This window comes from Mesocricetus auratus, unplaced genomic scaffold, assembly GCF_017639785.1.
Source record: "Mesocricetus auratus isolate SY011 unplaced genomic scaffold, BCM_Maur_2.0 Super-Scaffold_6731, whole genome shotgun sequence".
In the NCBI taxonomy this organism is placed as follows: domain Eukaryota; kingdom Metazoa; phylum Chordata; class Mammalia; order Rodentia; family Cricetidae; genus Mesocricetus; species Mesocricetus auratus.
This window is the reverse complement of record NW_024429185.1, coordinates 4,893,625-4,901,392: the sequence shown is the minus strand read 5'-3', so window position 1 is coordinate 4,901,392 and position 7,768 is coordinate 4,893,625. Positions and strand designations below refer to the sequence as shown.

General features: G+C 40.6%; 1 pseudogene; it reads right to left on the bottom strand.

The window, feature by feature from the left end:
• Positions 1 to 4,293: 4,293 nt before the first annotated feature.
• LOC121139137 overlaps positions 4,294 to 7,768 on the bottom strand; it is a 30,788-nt pseudogene continuing 27,313 nt past the window's right edge.

Sequence of the window (7,768 nt, the reverse complement as noted above, 5' to 3'; positions counted from 1 at the left end):
TGGCTGCCCTCTGCCAGAGTGACAGGGGACAGTGGGGTAGCACAAACAGCCACAGGATTTATATACGGCTTCCAGGGTGGGGATTGGTCAGATTTTTAATCTTCTGCTCAGGGAGTGGCTAGTTTTCTGCACAGGGTTAGGGTCCGATTTGGCTCTGATTTTTAGGGCCAAAGTGTGTTTCTTTCACTGGTTCTATTTAGCCTTTTGGCTCTAATTTTAGGGCCAGGGTGCATTTCTTTCACTGGCTCTGATTCCAGTGACAAAGTGTGTTACCTTGGCTCTTATCAGGCTGTGTTTCTTTGGCTGGTCCTTTTTCCCTACTCTAAGTATCCTGCCTTCCTGATAAATCAGGACACCTTTGCAGCCCCAGAGCTGTAATCCTCACACTTGCTTACATTTTTGAGGCTGAAACCTGGCAGTTGCACACACTTTCCCAACCCACTGGTATGCCTGATTGCTAGGCCTTCCCAGAGTTCCTCATTTCCTTGGGCCACCCACTTGGACCTCATGACTGTTGCAGCTCCCCCAATGGGTGAACAGATATAAAATGACTCACACAGCACAGGCCTTCCCAGTTCTGCCCTTCCATCCTAGGGCCAAAGTCTGGAGAATTTGTATTTAAGTAGAAATTGTTCGTCTCCCAGAGTACTTCCTGTTCCTCTTCAAAGATACAGGGTCCTTTTTGTATTCATTCATTACCCACTCAATGTCTAGGAAGTCAACCCTTTGCTTCATAACAGGGAGATCTTGCAGCCAAACAGGTCACTTTCAAACAATAAGTGTTGTAACTGTTTAACTGTTGTTAGAGCACGAAAGAACACACATTAGAAAACAATGAGGAGTCTATGAGAGGGCTTGGAGGTAAGAAAGAGATGGTAGAAATTATGTAATTTTAGTTACAAAACATTTTAAAAAGTTGAGACAGGCTTTATGGCCATGTGATCCAGAGACTAGGCATTTGTATTAGAGAACATCAGAGATTACTCATCTTTTCTCTCAAGCTGTATATATTAAACCTGGAAAACACAATTCTGTTAGGCAGGGCCACACCATTTTAGCCTGTTGTATTTTGGTGGAACAAGTGTATCTACAGTAATATGAGTTCACAATAAGTTCAGGTCTTTGTCTGTTGAGAGCAAATAGATTTATGCACACAGATAAGTACTGGAGAAGCCAGGAAAGTTAAAACACACAGCACACCTCTTCAAAGGAATGAGGTGCTTAGCTGCTCTTTCTGGAACTCTAGGAAGGATGCCATTTTACAACCTGAGGATCCTTTGTTGTCTGATGAGACAGTGTAGGGAAAAGGGTCCAGCCAAAGAAACACACTTTGGCCCTGCAACCAGAACGAAAGAAATGCACCCTGACCCTGAAACCCGTGCAAAAGAAGCATACTTTGTCCCTGAAATTAGAGCCAGTGAAAGAAATCTGACCCTAACCCTGTGCAGAAAATTAACCAATCCCTGAGCAGGAGATCTAGCCATCCTAAGCTCAGAGACTGAAATCTGACCAATCGCCACCCTGGAAAACTCCGCCTCCTCCAAGAATCCCTATATAAACCCTGTTCGGGCTGCCCCACTGTCTTCTGCCATCCAGGTAGAGGGCAGTTACTCTCCTGGATTCTTCCCTCCCAATAAATCTCTTGAATGAGGTTTGGGTGAGACCTTCTTTCGCCAGTGTAGAGACGACCCTGAAGCAGGGCTGTAAGCTGCCATAATTACTGTGACCTGTGGTATTCCTTAGCTCCCAAGTGCCAGAATATCTTTCCACATCCAAGCTGTAATACCCAATATTCCTTGGCTTCTGAGTGTCATAATCCATTCCTGTCCAACCCATCCGATCTGTTGAAATGCTTACAGACAGGTTCTGCCCTTATCTCCTAATATTTGTTTTTTACTTATCCAAGACCTTTCCATTCTCCCTAAATCTTGATCATTGCTTTTAGACCACAAAACCCACTCTTATGAGGTCACTTGTATTATTTTAGGGCCAGGCCAATCCTAACACCCACAAGTATTATGTTTACCTCAGTCAAACTTCTTAGACTCTAAATCTTTCGTACTCTGAGTCAACAGTACCCATTCCGGGTACACTTTGTAAGGAATCTCAATGTAGACTTCTCTTAAATTGTCCTGTACTTGGGACTGAGTTGTTATCTGAAAACATTGTGCTGTGCTTAAGGAAAATGATCTGGGCCAGAGTCTAGAAGTAATGCAAGTCTTTCTTTTAGATTATATGATCTAAAACATACATTTAAAAAGTATTGTCAGTGTCACAATTCTCACATATACAAAGGACAGAGAACACAAATACTGAAACCATCAAGGAAAAGTCCCCTATCAGCACTGTGGATGCTGCTCTTAGATAAAGACTCCAGCCAAGCTATTCAAACCTCAGAACAAGGCTGCTTTTGCCTCTGAGCATGCTGCCTTAGAGGAAGGCCATAGCTGCTTGCATGCAGGAACAGAAAGAATTCATTTTACCTAGCATAGATTACTGTCTATCTCAGGGTTGTGATATCACAATAGAGAATTCCATTTTCTTTTTAAACAAATCTTTTTATTTATTCAATTGTATTTTATGTGCATTGGTATTTTGACATGGGTGTCAGGTCCCCAGGTTCTCTGGGATAGCAGTCAGTGCTCTTAACTGCTGAGTCATCTCTCCAGCTGGTAGAACTCCAGCTTTGTTTTTCACGACAGGGTTTCTGTGTTTTTTTTTTTTTTTTTTGGTTTTTCGAGACAGGGTTTCTCTATGGCTTTGGAGGCTGTCCTGGAACTAGCTCTTGTAGACCAGGCTGGCCTCGAACTCACAGAGATCCGCCTGCCTCTGCCTCCCAAGTGCTGGGATTAAAGGTGTGCGCCACCAACACCCGGCCTCTGTATTGTTTTGAAGGTTGTCCTGGAACTAGCTCTGTACACCAGACTGGCCCTGAACTCACAGAGTTCCACCTGCCTCTGCCTCCACTCCTGGGATTAAAGGCATATGCCACCAATGCCTTGCTTAGAAATTCCAGCTTTTAAACTTTTTTTTTATTGTATGTATATGGATGTTAGTCTGTATGTGTCTGTGCATAGTATCTGCAGAAGCCAAAGGAGGGCATCAGATGCCTTGGGAGTAAAGTTACAGGAGGCTGACTACCAGGGTTCTGGAAATGGAACCTGTGATGGCTGTAACATCACCCAGTGTCTCTCTAGCCAATTTTTATTTAAAATTTATTTTCACATTTAAATTAAAATATTACATCACGTTCTCCTTTTCTTGTTCTCTTTCCATCCTTTCCCAAATTCTTCCCTTCCATTTTCTTCCTTGTTAAGTATGTGTGATTAAGTATACACAAATACATGAATAAAACCTGATAAGTCCATTACTGTTAATTGTGTGTATCCACATTGAACTGGATAAGCAATTAGGGATCGCATCCCTGCCTGAGGCTTATTCTCCCACCTGAAGGAGAATTCCACTCTTTAATGAGTAACAGGAGTCTGGCCCTGAAGAGACCTAGGCTGCCTTGGATAGGAGACATTACGAAAACCAGAAAGCTTTGGGTGGCAAATACCTCAGCTAACACTCGCTAGTGTCACGGACATGAAGTTCTGGTGCTGCTGGGAAGACTATGGACACTGGTCCAAGCCAATCAAAGTCTCCCTAGGTTCTGTGGGCCTTTTACCATACCCCAGTGACCATTCTCCCCTTGGATGACTTTGATATGCTGCCTTTCTAAGTACCACGGTTACAGGCTGTGTGTGTCACATGCCTGACTTAGGTGGCTTCAACTTCATTTAGTGAGGTGTTAGAATGACAGGGTAAGACAGGCAGTTACACTTACCTATATTAAAAAAAAAAAAAACACTTGAACTCTGTGAGCCTGGGTTTCACCATCTGTAGAATAAAGACAGAACTCTGAACTAGTCTTTTGATGAGTTAGAACAGACTCAATGATAGAGAAAAATAATACTGCTCATAGGTAGAAGACAGTAGACTTTAAATTAGGAAGGCTGCAGGCATTTGATGAGAGCCTTCTTCTGTTATCAGAGTTAGGACTGTCTCACGGCTACCATAACCAGCCAGGTTCAGCCACTCATCTTTATTAGGATAATTAAAAGAACAAAGTTATCCTGTTGTGACAAGTCCACTATAATACAGACACCCTGAAGGCAAGGTGGGTAGATCTCTCTGAAGTCCTAGGACAGCCTAGTTTCAGGCAAGCCATTCATAGTGAGACTAGTCCCTTAAAATAAATAAATAATAATAATAATAAAAGAAACAATAGAAAAGAAAAACCCCAAAGTATTAAGAAAAACTGAAAGCATATTTATTCAGTGTGACTAACTTGTAACAGTGAAGATATAAGGTAACCGATTGATCCTTGGAGAACAGGTTTAGATAGACAGCAAGAGACATGCACAGCTAAGTAATCAAACTAAGCCATACAATGAATGTTTTTCATCCCTAAATCCTTTCCCCTTCTCAGCTTTCACCAGTGCAAGGCATTCCAGGAAGAAGTAAGTGTTTCTTCAGGAGAGAAGTTTTCTTATGGAGGACCCAGTCTTTGCCCAGAATGAGACTCCCAGAAATCAAGATTTCATGGGGTCCACTGTTTCCTTAGTTGTTAGCCACAGGGAGAGATGCCTGTTTAGAATATCCTTATTCCTAATGGGTAGAAAGTGACAGGAATTGACAGTGTGGGGTCTGAGGAGCTTTAAGGTCCAAGTGGGGTCAACAAAACGGGATCCTGCAGGGTGCTGTCATTGACAGCTACATGTAATTGTCAAAAAAGTTAAGAATGAAAGACTTGGAGGGGGTAAGGCCACCACATCCATGAAGTTTTACATCTGCTTGAATTACTTCATGTAACTGAAGAGATTCGTGAAATCTAAAAGGGTGACCTTACAGTTAAAATTCATAGGGCTTTTTTTCCACGAGTTTACAGGTACAAATAAAAAGTACATCGTCATGCTTGAACAGATTGTTGGCACTTGTCAGATTTTTTTCTTCAGAATAAGAATTCATGTCTAACTGAATATAAGAGTATTGTCTAAAGTTTTTACCAAATCCTTTGCAATCAGTTTCCCTTTTGTACGATTTCTTTCAGGGTCTCAACAATTACTGTTAATATGCAAAGTCTGTACCAGACTGATTACACACTAGAGGTTTCACTCTTGTATGAAGACTCACGAAGTGCAATGACTTTGCTACACTGACTACATTTTTAGGGATTCTCTCCAGTATGATTTTTTGTCATGACTTCAAAGACGACTGTTACATGCAAAGGCTTGACCACATTACTTTCATTCACAGGGTTTCCTTCAGTATGTGTTCTTTTATGTATTTGGAGACTTCTGTGATGTGCAAAGGTTTTATCACACTGAGTACACTGGTAGGGTTTCTCTCCAGTATGTCTTCTTATATGTATTCGGAGATAACTGTGTTCTGAAAAGGCTTTATCACATTGATTACATTTATAGGGTTTCTCTCCACTATGTATTTTTTTATGTATTCGGAGACTAGCATTACGTGCGAAAGCTTTACCACACTGACTACATTCATAGGGTTTCTCTCCAGTATGTGTTCTTTCATGTACTCGGAGGTAACTATTTTGTGCAAAGGTTTTACCACATTGAGTGCATTCATAGGGTTTCTCTCTAGTATGAATTCTTTTATGCCTTTGAAGGTAATTGTGACGTGCAAAGGCTTCACCACATTCATCACATTTGTAGAATTTCTCTCCAGTATGAATTCTTTCATGCTTTTGAAGGTGACTGTGACGTGCAAAGCCTTCACCACATTCATTACATTTGTAGGGTTTCTCTCCCGTATGTGTTCTTTTATGAACTCGGAGAATATTGTGCTGTGAAAAGGCTTTCCCACACTGATAACATACATAGGGTTTCTCTCCAGTATGTGTTCTTATATGTATTTGGAGACTAGTAGGTTGTGCAAAGGCTTTATCACATTGATTACATCTGTAGGGTTTTTCTCCACTATGTGTTCTTTTATGTCTTTGGAGGCTGCTAAGGTGTGCAAAGGCTTTCCCACATTGATTACACTCACAGGGTTTCTCTCCTGTATGAGTTCTTTTGTGTATTCGGAGATAACTGCGATTTGCAAAGGTTCTACCACACTGACTACATTCATTGCGTTTTCTTCCTCTAAGAATTATTTCATGCCTTTGAACATTACTATGAGATGGAATGGCTTTGTCACATTGAGTATATTCACAGGGTTTCTCTTCAGTATGACTTCTTTCATGCCTGTGAAGATAATTGGCACATGTAAAAGCTTTACCAAATACATTACACTCATGATTTCTTTTATCTGAATGAATTAGTTTTATAATGTACAAAATCTTGCTTGTACAAATAAAGCCTGTCTGAAGGTCAGCAAACAGAGCTTGCCACTAGCTAACCATAGAGGTCTGGAGGTCAGTACATATAGACAGGAAGTAAGATAGCTGGGCAGAAACAGGAAGTGAGATGGCTGGGTACAGACAGGAAGTAAGGTGGCTGGGCAGAGAGAGGATTTAAGTGGGAAGAAACAAGAGCTTGCTCTCTTGTCTGCCGGGAGGTTAGGAGGTAAAGGTGGTTGTGGCCTTTTCCTTCTTCTCTCTCATCTCTCAGCATTTTCCTCTATATCCAACTCTGGGTTTTTATTACTTAGATCAATTAGGACCTCCTTTTTAAAATTCTATCTAATTGTAAAGAGGAATCAGATCTTAAGGTGTTCCCCTTCATTAAGGGTTGTTTTGAGTTTTCAAAGAGACCAGTGATAACAACCTTTATTATATGGCTCACATTTATAGCATCCTTTATAAGTTTTCCCACATATCTGAAGAGAACTGAAAAAACTCGTATCTGTGACACACTGACTATATTTGTAATATTCCTATACTGTGAATAATATTTGCAAAGTGAACCAGCACTAACCAAAAATTTCTACATTTCAAATACTCATAGGGCTTTTCTGCAGTGTGAGTTTATTGATGTATTTCCAATGCAGTTAAAAAACTAATTAATGAACTTGTATCATATTGAACAAGTCTACTGTGAGAACTACTACATAACTTGTAATTACTCTGGGAAAGAGATTACTCTTTTCCATATCCCTGTGCTCATATGACTTGTATCCAGAGTGACATATGATATACTTACTGAAGGAAGAATAATAAATAAAACTTTTCCACATTGCATTCACACAGTTTGAGTTTCTATTCCTCACAGACATGTGATATAGGCATCAAGATTCTTCTACAACAACTTTCTTGGCCCTCATAAACTTCCCTTCTCACTAAACTTAGCAAAGTCACTACAAGTACATGAGTAACACCAGCTTTACTATGGACTATTTAGTTATTAGAAGATTTTGGACATATACTTATCATCTATTCAATGTGTGTACCTTTAGCAATATCTGAGTGTTATGAAACTGATTGACAGTTCTACAGCAGAGCTCTCATAGGGCTATGATTCAAATGGTGATATCTGTTAAGGGATTGTTTCCTTGTCTTTTTTCTTAAAAGAATGACTTACAAACACAAATTGGCCCCCTGACATTGAGGTACATGATTTTGTAAGAACTTCACAATCATCAATAAACTTAAGACTGTGCTTATTGCCAGGCTGTGGTGGCGTACGCCTTTAATCCCAGCACTCGGGAGGCAGAGGCAGGCGGACCTCTGTGAGTTTGAGGCCAGGCTGGACCGACAGCCTCCAAAACAATATAGAGAAACCCTGTCTCGTAAAACTAAAAAAAAAAAAAGAAGACTGTA